General features: G+C 39.4%; 1 protein-coding gene across 1 annotated transcript in view; it reads left to right on the top strand.

Annotated features, from left to right (window-relative positions):
* The first annotated feature begins 9,012 nt into the window (after nucleotides 1-9,012).
* Nucleotides 9,013-13,493, top strand: part of NLGN1 (neuroligin 1) — a 428,576-nt gene continuing 424,095 nt past the window's right edge. The window contains exon 1 of the mRNA XM_048314467.1: nucleotides 9,013-9,199. The gene's annotated coding sequence lies outside the window, so the exon portion shown is untranslated. The remainder of the gene's footprint in view (nucleotides 9,200-13,493) is intronic.

The raw sequence follows: 13,493 nt of genomic DNA, 5'->3' as shown, positions 1-13,493 counted from the left end.
TGTATATCAATAGGTCTTCTAGGTAGAAGAAAAGTCTTGCTGACTACATCAAAGATTCCTCACTAGGAATAGACCTTAAAAAATAAAAAGTAGGCCTACTTGAAAAATGTTCTCCAGGTAATTTTAGCAGAGATTTTGCTTCGTCCCTAAAAATTTGTGGCCCTGCAACAAATCTATTTTTTTTTTCTGAAAAACAAGCAGGAAAAGAAAGTAGTTGTGTTTGATTAAAATTTGAGTTGTCTGAGAAACAGGCTGTAGTTGTCTAAGACACAGCCCAAGCAGGAAGCACAAATTAAATAAAAGGGCACCAAGCGTCAAAACCACACCTCTCAAGAGACATCGAAAGGAAATTCTCAAATCAAAATGTTTTGCTTTTCAACTCCAAAATGCCACATCTTAGGTACCTCAATTTCTAAAAAATTCCAGGTGGCCAAAGGTATGCAGGGGAGGGCTTTGGAGAGAGGCTGGGAGAAACAGCGAGGCATTGACTTCCAGCATGGACAGCCTTTGGATGGGAACACTCACAGCCCTTGGTGAGGTGACTCCTTCATGTCCCTCTGAGACCAGGAGAGAAAATAAGCATTGGCATCACATGCTGTTGCAGATCTTTTCTAGTCAAAAGCTGGGCTGCCACATTATTTACTGAAATTATGTCTTTTATAGCTCTGGGATGACTACACGGCTCCTCCTCCTTGGAAGAGACGCAGCACAACATCCATGTGTTCAAAGGCCAGTGTGTGTATGGTCAATGTTCACCTGGGGAGGCTCTGGGAATAAATAGTAAAGGACAACAGGAAAAGGCAGTGATTTGGGAACTGGAGAAAAGATGGACTGGACAGGGAAGGGCACAAATGTTTCCTACCAATCTGTTTGCTCTCATAACACAGAGTTTCCCATCGCTGACTGGCTTCACTTTCCCTAGGTGACTTCATGCAGGCACTTGTTACAGATCATACACAAACAGCAGCTTGTGTTTGGGCTAGAAACCATCTGAAAAGCTCCTGTTAAACCCTTAAGGAGCCAGTTTCCTCTGGTAGCTGTGTCCTTCATAAAACAAAAGCATTATTGGTAGATTTGCATGTTCCCATATCCAATAACTCTGAGTAAGTGGCATATTTAGAGCATCTATCATAGCATTAAGCACAGGTTTCTGCCATGCTGTAGTGATGGAGAACATTTCGTGACACCCTGGAATTGAATTCCCCTGTTCTGAACATACCCCCTGGCTTTGGATACCCTCATGCTTACTTCCTGGAAAACACATTAATTTTGGAGGTCTATTTTTTTTAATGCCTTCAACTGCCTACGTCATTCCTGGGAAAGGATTGAGCTGCGCTATGCTGGCACATTAGTGTAAAAATCAGGATAATGCAGGACCTAGTTGAAAGCAAGGAGTGTCACTAACACTTGGGTCAGGGCTGAGGAAGGAAGAGCCTGAGGGAAAACAACAGCTTTGTTCTCTGCAACATTTAAAAAAAAAATGATAAAAAAGACAACAGAAAGTTGAAGGAATTTAGTCCTTAATGCAACCAGGATCTTGCTCCTCTGCTGCCTGTAATTTTGAAACAAATTACTTTTAATATTACCCAGACATTCATGTTTTAGATTGGGTACTCTTCATGCTCCAAAACTGCTTTTCATAAATGTTTTAATGCGTCCAGGCCCAATCCCACTGAGGTCAATTAGAAGATTCCAAATAAATCCTTCCTTCTCCTCCTTGCATTAGTATGCAGCCTGTAAGAGGGCTGACACAGGTCCGTGCTTTCATCTTAAAATAATCCAGAAGAAAATTTTCCTGTGGGAAGAAACTATACAATTTGTGGGTGGTACTTACAGGGATGTTACCCAGGTAAAAACACTTTAATTTAGAGCCCAATTTTCAGGCATGCTGAACACAATTCTACCTGAAGTCAAATATCGACTTGGGTGGTCAATATTTTGGGAAAACCAGAGCCATAATTTTTAACACATCTCATTTTGTCTCAGGCCTGTATTGTCCAGAATTAGGTTTAAAGTGGTTTGGAAGTGCAATTTTAATGTCTTCTTTCTGTAAATGTTGCAACAACATAAAGTGGTATATTATGATAAGGTATGTTCTGTATTATTTATTTCTTAACTTCATGCCTGTGAGTATCTGACTTTCATTAAAGTCATTTTTAAGCAGACCCCAAACCTTAAATAACTACAAGCACCTTTCTTCCCAGTAAGAATACAGTAGGTCTTTGGTCTGATATGCTATAAAATAATAGAGGATGAGCTGTAAAATACTTTGGGAAATATTGATTTTATTTTTTTTTTGTTTGTTCATGTTCTGGGTGGTGAACTGGATAAATACTACAATGGCTTGGTTCAAAATTCTGTTGTACCTCTGAACTTGGAGTATGATCCAGGGCAAGTGTTTACTGAATAAGGCCCTAAGCTTTTGTGATGTACCTTTGGGCTCCGAGCCCCAAAGGTAATCATAACTACTTTGAGAATACTCCTTTAATGCTCTTTAAATGCAATTTTTAGAAGTACTTTTTAGCATGCTCTAACTGCAGAGGCTCACATTTTTCCAGGATGTTTTAAGAAATCAGAAATGATTTCTGGTGTTTGAAACCAAGCTTGAAATAGTGCTGAAAACAGTTCTCACAGAGACTTTTCAGCTGAATTAATTGCAATACAATCAAACTGTGGCATGTGGGACAAGAAACATCTGGTGCTAACCTTGGCTGATCTTCCTGTAGATTGCATTAATTAGTCTGAATAGCTTTCTCAATGTTTTGATATAACCATTTTGCCCTTTTTCAATTTATGTACTTGTGATGGCTTTGGCCATCTTGACAAAACAAATCTCACACTTGGGTCAAGGACTCTGGAACCATCAGCTTTCAGTGAGAAATTACTTCTGGACTCATTACATGTTTATTGTCTAAGGCTCCTTGTAATAAGGACTCTGTTTTGCACATTAGAACTGTACATCATTAGCTTTCTATATTCCAGCTGAAACTATTAGAAACACGTCTTCCTCCAAGAAGAGAACTTGAAACCGTTCAAAAGAAATGAGGAATCAAGCTGCACTCTTCTTTTCATTGTCTTCTTGTTACATTATCCGTGTATGCATATATGTACTGAGGAAATTTAATGGCTAAATAGCTTCATGATAATTCTGGCTTTTTAAAAGCAAGTAGAAAATCATCATTCTGTGAAGCTGAACCAGCCAAAGAGCACTGGGAAAAATCCATATATGCCCAATACCTACATTGCCTCTTTTATTATTGGCTGCCCTGTGCATCAGAAAAATGTCACTTCTGCAATCTGGTAGTGTTGTCTGTCCACCACGATGAGGAGCAAAGCATGAGAACATACACAAACAGAAGCCAAACTGCTTTAGATGCTGATGTTTTCTGAGTGCCAAAGTACTTCTGCTGTTTTAAATTTTATAAACTTGTAGTTCTCAGACTTAGACAATCTGAAAACTGAAAACAAAGGTTAATCATGCACATAAAGCTACTAAGTCCCACTGAACTTTCTAACAAAACAAAAAATCCTGACATTTTCTGGAAGAATTATTTTCAGTTGATACTGCCACTCAGACAGTAAGGAGCAGCTTCATCACACTGTTTTTGTCTTCTGAAACTGCACTTTTGTGTCCACTTCTTCTGAAGCATGAAACCATCTTGACTTGGGCAGGCTCCAGCTGCAGCATTGATGGCCGCTTTTCAAAGGAGAAATCCTGTGAAATGGGTCCATTTGGGATGTGTCTCTGGCCTCTCTGCTTCCTCATGAGTAGCAGGTTTGCAGCACAGTGCATTATTCCGTGGCAGGAGGAGCCCAGCTCCGGGATCCCTGCGACGGCTTCCTCCCAGTGCCGAATCGATTCGCTCCGTGTGTGGCTTTACTGCTCACCTGCTGCTCTTCCCTTTCTTCCCTAGCACAAAAGCCAGCAGCTGGGGTTCTGCAGGGGCACCAATTTGGGTGGAAGAGGTTCTAAAAGACTGTAACAAATATTACAACCTGTCTGCAGTAGGTATCACGTGTAACGTTCTTTGTGCTTTCTAGAGGCAGTTGGAAGGGGAGTGATTGTGACTTTGTACAGAAAATCTATACAAATATTGCCTCATCTGCCAAAGAATTCTTTTCTTCTTAGATCTTCAGGTCTTAAATTTCTGCCTACCCAGATTTATGACACGCTGTATTTATTGTAAATTTTAAGGGTTTTGCTCAGTTGCAGGTAACTACAGGGTTTTAACAATGAGTAGAATTTGATCACTGATGCACTGCTTAAATAAGGTAAAAAAGTCTATGAAATCCCTTTGACCTTCACGGTATCCACAAATAGAGTAAACTTGTTTTACACAAGGTTTTGAGATACCCAGGGCATATGCATTTTAAACTACACAGTCAGTCCAGGAGAAGACTGGTTTTCCCAGCCTATCATATACATTCAGACATGTATTAAGCATCTCCTGAACCTGAAAAGAAACATTTCTGTTCTACTTAATAAACATGGGTGTGATTCTCTCAGTTTCACTGGTGTAATATGACTGTCACTGAACTACTGCTGCATCAGGTCTATGAAAATGATAAAGCCAGCACTTCTGCTGATCACAGTATGTAGCCTAGAGATACAAGGGAGACTTTACTTAAAAGTCTCATAGCAGTTGCATTAAATCCTGGTGCAAAACTGAGAGTTAACATTTTAAGAAATGTGTATTATAAATAGTTTATGAAGAACATTTTTTTCCCTTGTTTCAGCTACCGGTATTCAAGGCTTCATATAGTTTGAGTTTCAACATGAAATTCCCAAATATGGTGTTAATATTTCCCTGGGGATTTTATGTATTTATGTATATGAAGCCTGTTTTCTTTAGCTACATTTGAAATCTATTTCACAGTACAATGAGGTCCTAATTTTTATAGCCAATCAAAGCTGTGCCTTCCATGTAATCAGCTCTTTGCTTGTATAGCAGAACAAAGCAATGCCCTATGAAAAATTAAGTTGTATTTTTTTTTAATATAGTACCCAGAATATTAGGCATATGAATCACAAAAACCAGAATCTAATTAAATTATCAGTTCCTACAGCTAGTTCTGCATCTTCTACAAATACATCTGTAATTGTGTTAAACATATCCCTGCTTAGGAATTCCCCAAGCTAAAGCTTTTGATGTTGCTTGCTAAATTCTTAGTGGAAATTACAACAATCCAAATACTAACAGGGCAACTGAAACCACTCTGTTGGTTAAACAACTGTATTTTTAAGCGATAAATTCTGACTCTTGAAGTCATGCTCCTGTTTGACTATCAAGTATTTGCAAACATGGCAGGGTTTTCTGCTCTCACTGGGCTCGTGTCTGGCACAAAACTGCACAGCAACAGGGAACAAACTAATCAAAAAGCCATCCAAGTTTTTATGTGTGCTTGTCAGCCTGCATTTTTTCACCTAGGCCAGAGGGATTTGGTGTTAAGAAGGTGTGTTTGGTAGCTGACGAGCTTGTTCTCCAAGCTCTTCATGGCTGGATGTGCAGCAGTCTCTCACACAACTCCTCATCCATGCTACTCCCCGGCTGTGTCCTGACCTGCTGCTCTGAGCACTTGGACTTTCCTTCTGGAGTCCACCCGGCATCCAGGAGATCTCAGTGCATTCAAACAAAGCTACCCATCTGAAACTATCCCAGCACTGATCTTTTAAAGTCTAAATGAAGAGGTAAAACATCTTCTGAAGTAACTGCTCTCTTGTTTTCCTCCTGGCTAAACCTCAGAGCTAAGTACAACAGCCTATCTTTAGGTCTGTGTTCAGCTTTGGAATTTGCTTCCCTTTGCTATGTTGAGCCAATGTCAGGAGAGGTCCAGCTGCAGAAGAAAAGAAAAAATTCTTCATTAATTTCAAATTCTTGAAGTCATTCCCTTTGTATTTAAATAAAATTTCTGAATGGAAACCACATTCCAGTCATAACCTGAACATAAAACCTGGTGAGTAACAGCAGCAAATAATCCTCAGACAAATATGCAAGTGCAGGCCATGCCTGCACCATAAATGATGCTGACTCAGGTGCCATGGACACACTTAAAAGATGCTTCATTTATAAAAATAATTGCGTTACAAAATATATCATATAAATGTACTTGTCTTGTTGAAAATAATTGCATAAAGGTTTGGAGAGTCCTTCCCTCTTTCCATTTATCTTAATATAGCAAAAGTTAAGCTGCTCTTAAGGGACTATCTGCACTGATATGGAATTTGATGTGTCAAGGAACTTTATATGTGCACACACAGACCACAGTCAGCTCACAAACACTGTGGCATATAAAGTGATACAGGTGAGAACTTGGAGCCCAAGTTGATTAAGGCTGTGTTCAATTTCTCACAAATGATACTGGGCTCCTGAATTACTCATGTTTAGCTGAGATACAGAAACCAACGGTAGTTCTGCAACTAATGGTAATTTAATTGATCATTTGAACACACCTTCAAAGAGCCTTTTGCTGCAGATGTAGTTTGGGTTGTAACTCAGGGGTTGCCCTGAACAATGTTTTGTCTGCTGGCAAAACTTTGAATATGAGTATGATGCTACTTTTGATTTGATTTGCCTGGTTTCTCAGAGGGTGTGAACTAAAGCTGAACTTACTATTACTCATCAGTGGCTAACACAAGCGCTTTACAACAAATAGACTGGCTCCATTTGAGCACATTTCAGGGATTTCCTTTGTGTATTCAGAATGGACAGGCAAATTATTTCAAAATTAAATGTGTAGAATGACCCAGTTTATTGCAGCTTAAATAACTGTGGAAGACATCCTTGAGAAATCCCAGATCCATAGAAAAATACATTGCCTGCAAGGGTGCAATAATGCTGAAGGGCTGGCAATTTTTCCTAAGCTGGGCTAATTCAAGAGGAGTAAAGTGAGTGCAGCTCACTTGCCTTCTCTCTGTGGTAAAACACAGCCTCATGTGCCTGTGGTCACACAAAAAGTCTGTGATGGGGCATGAAAGTAAATCTGCAGCTTAGTCCCTCTGTAGCATCCTAACCACTGAAAAAGAGGAGCCAGCAAAAAACACAGAGTAGAGAAGGAAAGTAGAGAATAAAGGAACTTCCTCCCTAATAATCCTGTCACTTTTTATGTCTTTTATGTTTTGAAGGCCTAGAAAAAATTTTTCCTTGTGGCATAGTTATCTTCTACACAAAATAATCTGATATCACACTTATCTGCAATTTTAGAAGACTTCATGTACCACATTCATATCTAGCAATTGTTAGAATGATGATTTTATCAGTTGCCAATATTTGTTCATTCAACACAAAGCAGAAAGTAATCTTAGCCCAAAGAGTTTTTAAAAATATAAGTTAATGCCTGAAATGCATGAAATAAAGTTCAGTATAATTAATATAGTAAAAGTCTCAGTCACCAAAAGGAAATTGCAGGATGTGGGTGTCATGCTGCTACCTGTTGCCTAGCAATGCTGCATACGTGTGGCAAAAGATTGATAGATATCACCCACTCAGATCGCTGGATTCAGACCTTCACCGCCGCCTTGTCACTGGGAAAAATTGCCAAGAAGCAGAGAGAGAAATAACAGATGGGAGGAGAAGCCTCACAGAGTAACTTTTTCTCAGTGTCCAGCACTATGCTGCCCAAAAGATCAGGGATGTTCAATTTTATCGAGTCTGTTTTTCCAATGCTCTGTGTAAATGTGTACTTGTGTATAAATATATATATAAAAAATTTTTTCTTCCTAGCTAGGTGTATCTGGGTCGTGCAAAGCAGAGGCAATGATATCCTGAAATTAAAATGGCAATTCAGTTTTATAATTTTTAGTGACTCACACTGCATTACCTTTAAGTAGGATGAACAAAAATTTCTCAGATATTATAGATAATTATAATGTTATTACAGCATTCCTGATAGCAAATGCTAAAGTTAAGATTAAGATGCAACACAGCATTTTAAGCAACTCATACCTTCTCAAAATATACTTTTTGCTAAAATTTTCCATGATCCACTTGGCTTCAAAGTCAGCTTTTTTCTGAGAAATCTTTCTATGGAATTAGTTCTGCCATTTTTGAACCGAGTCAGGAGGCTCCATATGTTCTATTTTAAATTCTGGACTTGCATAATTCCAACAAATGACTAAAGATAGAAGCCTCAGACCTGACAGGTTTTATAATACTCATTAGAGGAAGAAAATAATCTTGGTATGAAGAAAATTACTTGAGTTTTTAAAAATAATGGCATCCAAAACAATTTCCTGCACATGCACAAGTAGAATCTGAAGATGGTTTTTAGGCCAGAATGTTGTTTTATAAGAAGTCCTGCTCTTAACTGTTCAAAATCATTACACTTGAGGAGAGCCTTTTTTGTTTAGCCCCATCCATTAATAAGGATTCATTAAAATAATAAAAAGCACCAGAAAAGATCTAATTATAAAAAGACCAAACAATCAGTCCAATAGAGCATGAAGTGAACAGCCATCTCTTGAACAGCCCTGTTTGCTAAGAACTCAACATCCATCTTAGTCGTGGAAAACAGAGGAACTAACAACACGGTAACCAAGGAGGGCTTGGTAAATAATAACGAGTGAGACGAGTGAAATAAATGGGAATTACAGGTGAACCTAACAGCCAGCAAAGGTGCAGATTGCTTTTTTGGGGAACACAACAGCTGACCATTGATGGATGATGAAGAGAGTACCAGCCCAGACTGGATAATATGGAGAGGGATGGGATGGGATGACATGCAGCAGATAGCTGCTACCCTCAGCCTTGGGTGTTAGACCTGGGCTCAGTGCCTCCATATGACTGAAAAATTTTAGGGTGAAAACACTTTTTGTGTTCACAAGGAGTATCTCCGCTGCATCCTGGTTTTGCTGACATTTGGTGGTATTCAAAACACTTAGATAAGATTTTCAGAAGTATCAAGTGACTTAAAACCTACAAGTATCAGTAAGTTGCCTCCCAGCCAGCTCCTGAAACACCCACACAGCAGTTGCTGCTCACCACAGTCAACTCCCACACTGAGTTTGGGACTTGGGGTCGCTTTTACAGAGCCTAAGACCCAAACAAGGCAGGTGCAAGAAATTTAGAGCTAATTAACAGCAAATGGTAAAAAGACAGGTGTTTAGGGGGCTCCACCTTTTAGGTTGGGCACCTGAGCCAGCTGGGGTGGTAGACTGGCAGCTCCCCTTGTGCGGATCGGAAGCCCAGCACTGCTGTTGCAGGTAGGTAGCTACACTGCATTTTTTTGGGGTAAAAATTACTAGTTATCTCTCTATTTTCTTTTAAAAAATAGCAAGAGGAAGAATTTGTAGTTTTATTCCTTTTTATGCAACCTTCCCCAGGTAGAGTGGCTGAAAAATGGAAGATTTCGTTTGCACATGTTGTGAGTGGTTCTGAATTGTACCTTTGAGCATGTGGTTTTGACTACAAAGGAAAATGAGGAGGGTCTGTCCTCTTTGGTGAGACACCCAAGCTTTGTGGCAGGGAGTGAAACTCATGAGCTTATGCGGAGAGCACACAGGAGAGCTGGAAAGCAAAAAAAAAAAGGAGAGTTGTTGTTGTATTCCCTACCCTATTTTTAGCTAATACTGTTATAATGCAAAATGTTTCCTACAGTCTTGAGAGTGTCTTTAGAAACAGTAAAACACAGAATTACAAAATGATGAGAAATGGGGATTGGGGCTCTAATGAGAAGATTATGCTGACTTTTCTGTGCTGTTTCTTGACCTCGACATGACATTTGTCTTTTTTTATCATTAATATGCATCTTCTTGGCAGCTGATGATACAAAATTATGGCTTCTTTTTTTTCCATGTAACAAAGGAAAAAGTGTTTTTTTCACTTATAGCTAAGGGAGCAAGCCTGGTCTTCTCTCTCACAGCAACATGGGTATCCTGAGAAAGCTAGGAGGCTCTGGAAGAACAGGTGCCATTACTCTTAATCTTTCTGTGGGTCTGCTAGTATTACTAGGCAGAATTCCAGTTTGGAGGTTATATTCCCCTCAAATGTTGTGATAACATTTACTTTGAGAAGAAGTGAAGTAAGGGAATGGACCAGTTCAGTCTTGCTGAAGCCTGTTCCAAGGAACCTGCATTCCCAGCTGGAGGAGCGCGACGTTTTCAGCTCTGTTCTGATGACAAGGAAGCCTTTTCTCAACTCACAGGGTGGAAAGGTGCCAGGAGCAGCCCCGTTATTTGGCAGGCAGGAGGTAACCTTACAGTAAACAGCTGTCAACTTCGCAGTCTAGCTGAATTTTAATGGCTCAGAGACCAAAAGAGAGTTACGATTTCGTCTGACCCCATGGGGTCTGGGCTGAATTACTCCGGGCTACACTGGAGCTATCATGTTAGGGTCAGATGACTCGTCTATATAAATTCCTCAAACGCACCATTAAAATGTCAGTTCTTAACTTAGCTGGAACTATAAAGCACTTCAGCACAGTTTAAATCTCTGATCTTGCATAAAACAATCAAAACAGAATAAAAGGAATATTGTGTGACTGGAGGCACTGCCACTTTTAGCCATGTGCAGGTGGATGCCATTGCTCCTGATCGTTTTTGGTTTCTCTTGTTCTGCATGGAACAGGGTGAGGCTTAGTCCAGGTAAAACAATTGTATTATTTACCAGAAAACTAAAAGAACTTGGCTTTCTAACTTAACTCCAGTGTGCTAATCTCTTTTCCTCATTCTTGGATGTTCACTAAAATATAAGAAGGCTTCCCAGGCACACAAAATATGAACAACTACTTTAAAAAGTCTCTCTATTTTAAGAGAAATGCTCATTGTGAATATTAGCACTCCCAAAATATTGATAAAGATTGGAAAGCAGAAAGGACCTTTTAAATGGGAAAGCAGAAAGTAACTTTTAAATCAGGCCAGTGGCAAGTGCAAGTGTGAATCACAGCCTGGAAAAAGGGGGAAAAAAAAAAAGTCCCCAAAACACAACATTTGAAGCAGATTGTACTGAAGCAATGATTTATGACCATTCCTTATGCATAAAGAAAGAGCACTTAAATCTGTACTGTAATTCTGCACTAAGGCAAGTACCTTCAGTTGCTGCTGTGGGCTAGCACATGAACTTACCTATCTGTCAGTGACAGCAGACAATTAAAGCAGTAATTTAATTGGGGATTGTGGAGCAAAGAGTGCTGGAAAGAATACTGATACCTTAATAAAGGCTCAAGCTGTGGTAATGGGTCCTGGTGGTAACGTGCAGTATGATGAACTGGGGTTTTGATTTGAGGGAAGCAATATAGATGCAGAAGTAGTGAAAAATTGCAAGTTATGGGTGACTGGCTATGTGTGGTGTCAGAATCAGGCTTGTCTGCCTGCACCTGGCCTTATGAACACACACCTGCATGATATTGCTGCTTTTCTTACAGATTGGAGTGAGGCTCTGCATTCTAACAGTGCATCTGTGCACCAAAGCACTGTCTGTCACAAAAAGTGAGGGCAGATATACTCTCCTGTACTTATGTTTTAAGCTCTAATCTTGATATCATTCTGATATTCCTGCTCCACAGGAGTCAGAAATCCTGCAGCACTTCTCAAAAAAATTATCCTGCAGTGCTGATGAGTGTATCTTCAAAATGGATGCTGTTTGGAAGATAAACTTGTGCACTGCAGAGAAGATAAAATGTAGATTTATTGAAGCAAACAACAACAAAAAGCTGTGTATTGGATTTTGAGTCCTTTTTATATTTTAGGGTCTATAAAAATCAGGCTTCTTGCCCTTTATATAGCAAGTCAAGCAGGAAAAAACGTTGGAAGTTTTCTTGATCACCCATCTTTTATGGCCCCTGTAATCAAGCATATACCAAATTCCAGAGTGATTTGAAGAGAAATATAATATTTCTTTAATAAAACCAAGGCAGAGATATAAAATTCCTGCTAATGCCTTATCAATAACAGTTTTCTTTTGATATCAGTCAGTTCATTTTCTTGATATCTCACCAAAGTCATGGAGGCACATTCAGTACATCCAAGTTTATTTCCAGAGACTTGTACCTCTTCACTTAGGACTGGATTTATGGCCTCTGCAAAAATGCAGGTGAAACATGCTTTATTCAGAAGAAAAAGGCAAAGCAGGAGGAGTTGGGTAGAGGTGCCCATGGAAAATGCAGAGCAGCTCCTCCATACCCAGCCCTCGGTCCCCTGGATGAAAGCAGCAGCCATTACAGCTGCATTCCCATGTCTTAAAGCATAGCACTCCTGCTTTCAAGGAATTACTTACACCTCATGTGTCCCTGTTCCTCTCCCAGCTGGATCCAAATCCCTCCATGTGCTGCCCTGTGTAGAGCCATGAGGAACCTCAGAGTTGTGTGGGGTTTGTTCTGTTAAACTGGGTGTGATAAATCAGTCAAAGCAAGACACTGAATGCTCGAGTGTCAGCTGGAAGTTCAAATATTGAGAGCTTAGCTTACTCATTGCCATGGCAATCACCATTAAAATTATTTTTAACTTATATTTAAGGTACAAAAAAAAAAAAAAGAGAGAAAAAATCCAAAAGCATTTGGAATGTGAAGTACAAAGACTTTAATTAAAAAAAAAAAAACAACCAAAAAAACAACATTCTGTATCCCTTCAGTGAGGGGACCTTTTATAAGGGAGCCCTGGGTTTGACAATTTTGGATGATTAAATTTTATATTAAGTGTCTTCTTGGGGACAAGGGAAAAAAAAGATAAGTGCAGCTAGGCTGGAGCTGCTGCTGGTCATAGTCTGATCTTGTTTTTATGAAACAACTGATCATAGCCTGAGCATCATGCAATATCTCTGCCTTGGATAACTCTGGTGGCCCCTTGCTGCCTCCTCCTATCTCTCAAATACAGAATTTAGCAATAGGTATTTTAACCCTCCAGAGCGCTGTGGTTTAAGTAATACTTTTTTTTAGAGAGGTCTAACAATATTTGTCAATATTTTTGCTGCTAGGCATTTCACCTTCTCATTCCAAGTTCATAAAAGAAAGATGATACCCCCCCAAAGTATTATGTAATAATTTATTTCAAAAGATAAAAGTAATAAAAAATATTCCTGCATTCTTTGTTACAATGTCTGTGAAATGTACTGTCTAAAAGGCATGATAAAAGAGAGCTCTCTTATTAGGGATGTCATAGGGGATAGTGAATAGATACAGGTAATTACTGTTTCAAATGTCTAATGACCTTTTCACTAAAGCACAATGAACTTCTATCCTGCTCTGTTGCTCTTGGTAGAATATGTGATCTTCATGCATACAGATGCACAAAAAAGTCCTTGATTTCCTCATAGAGCAGTATAATTCAAGAACTTGCATTGCAGTTACTACTTTTTTCCAGATGTTGGAGTGGGAAGTTTGAGAAATAAATGCCTTAAGTCTGTATTGCTCAGACTGTGGCCAGAATTTGCAATGCCAGGTGTTTCTGTATCGTCTGTGGTGAACACAGAGAGAATTGATGGATGCCAGCATAAACTGTAAAGCAGACATAGGTGGTAGAGGCAGATCAACAGGGACATTTGCAGCAATGCAATTCAATGTTC

This window comes from Corvus hawaiiensis, chromosome 10 (genome assembly GCF_020740725.1).
Source record: "Corvus hawaiiensis isolate bCorHaw1 chromosome 10, bCorHaw1.pri.cur, whole genome shotgun sequence".
NCBI classification, from domain to species: Eukaryota; Metazoa; Chordata; class Aves; order Passeriformes; family Corvidae; genus Corvus; species Corvus hawaiiensis.
This window is presented reverse-complemented; position numbering and strand designations above follow the sequence as displayed.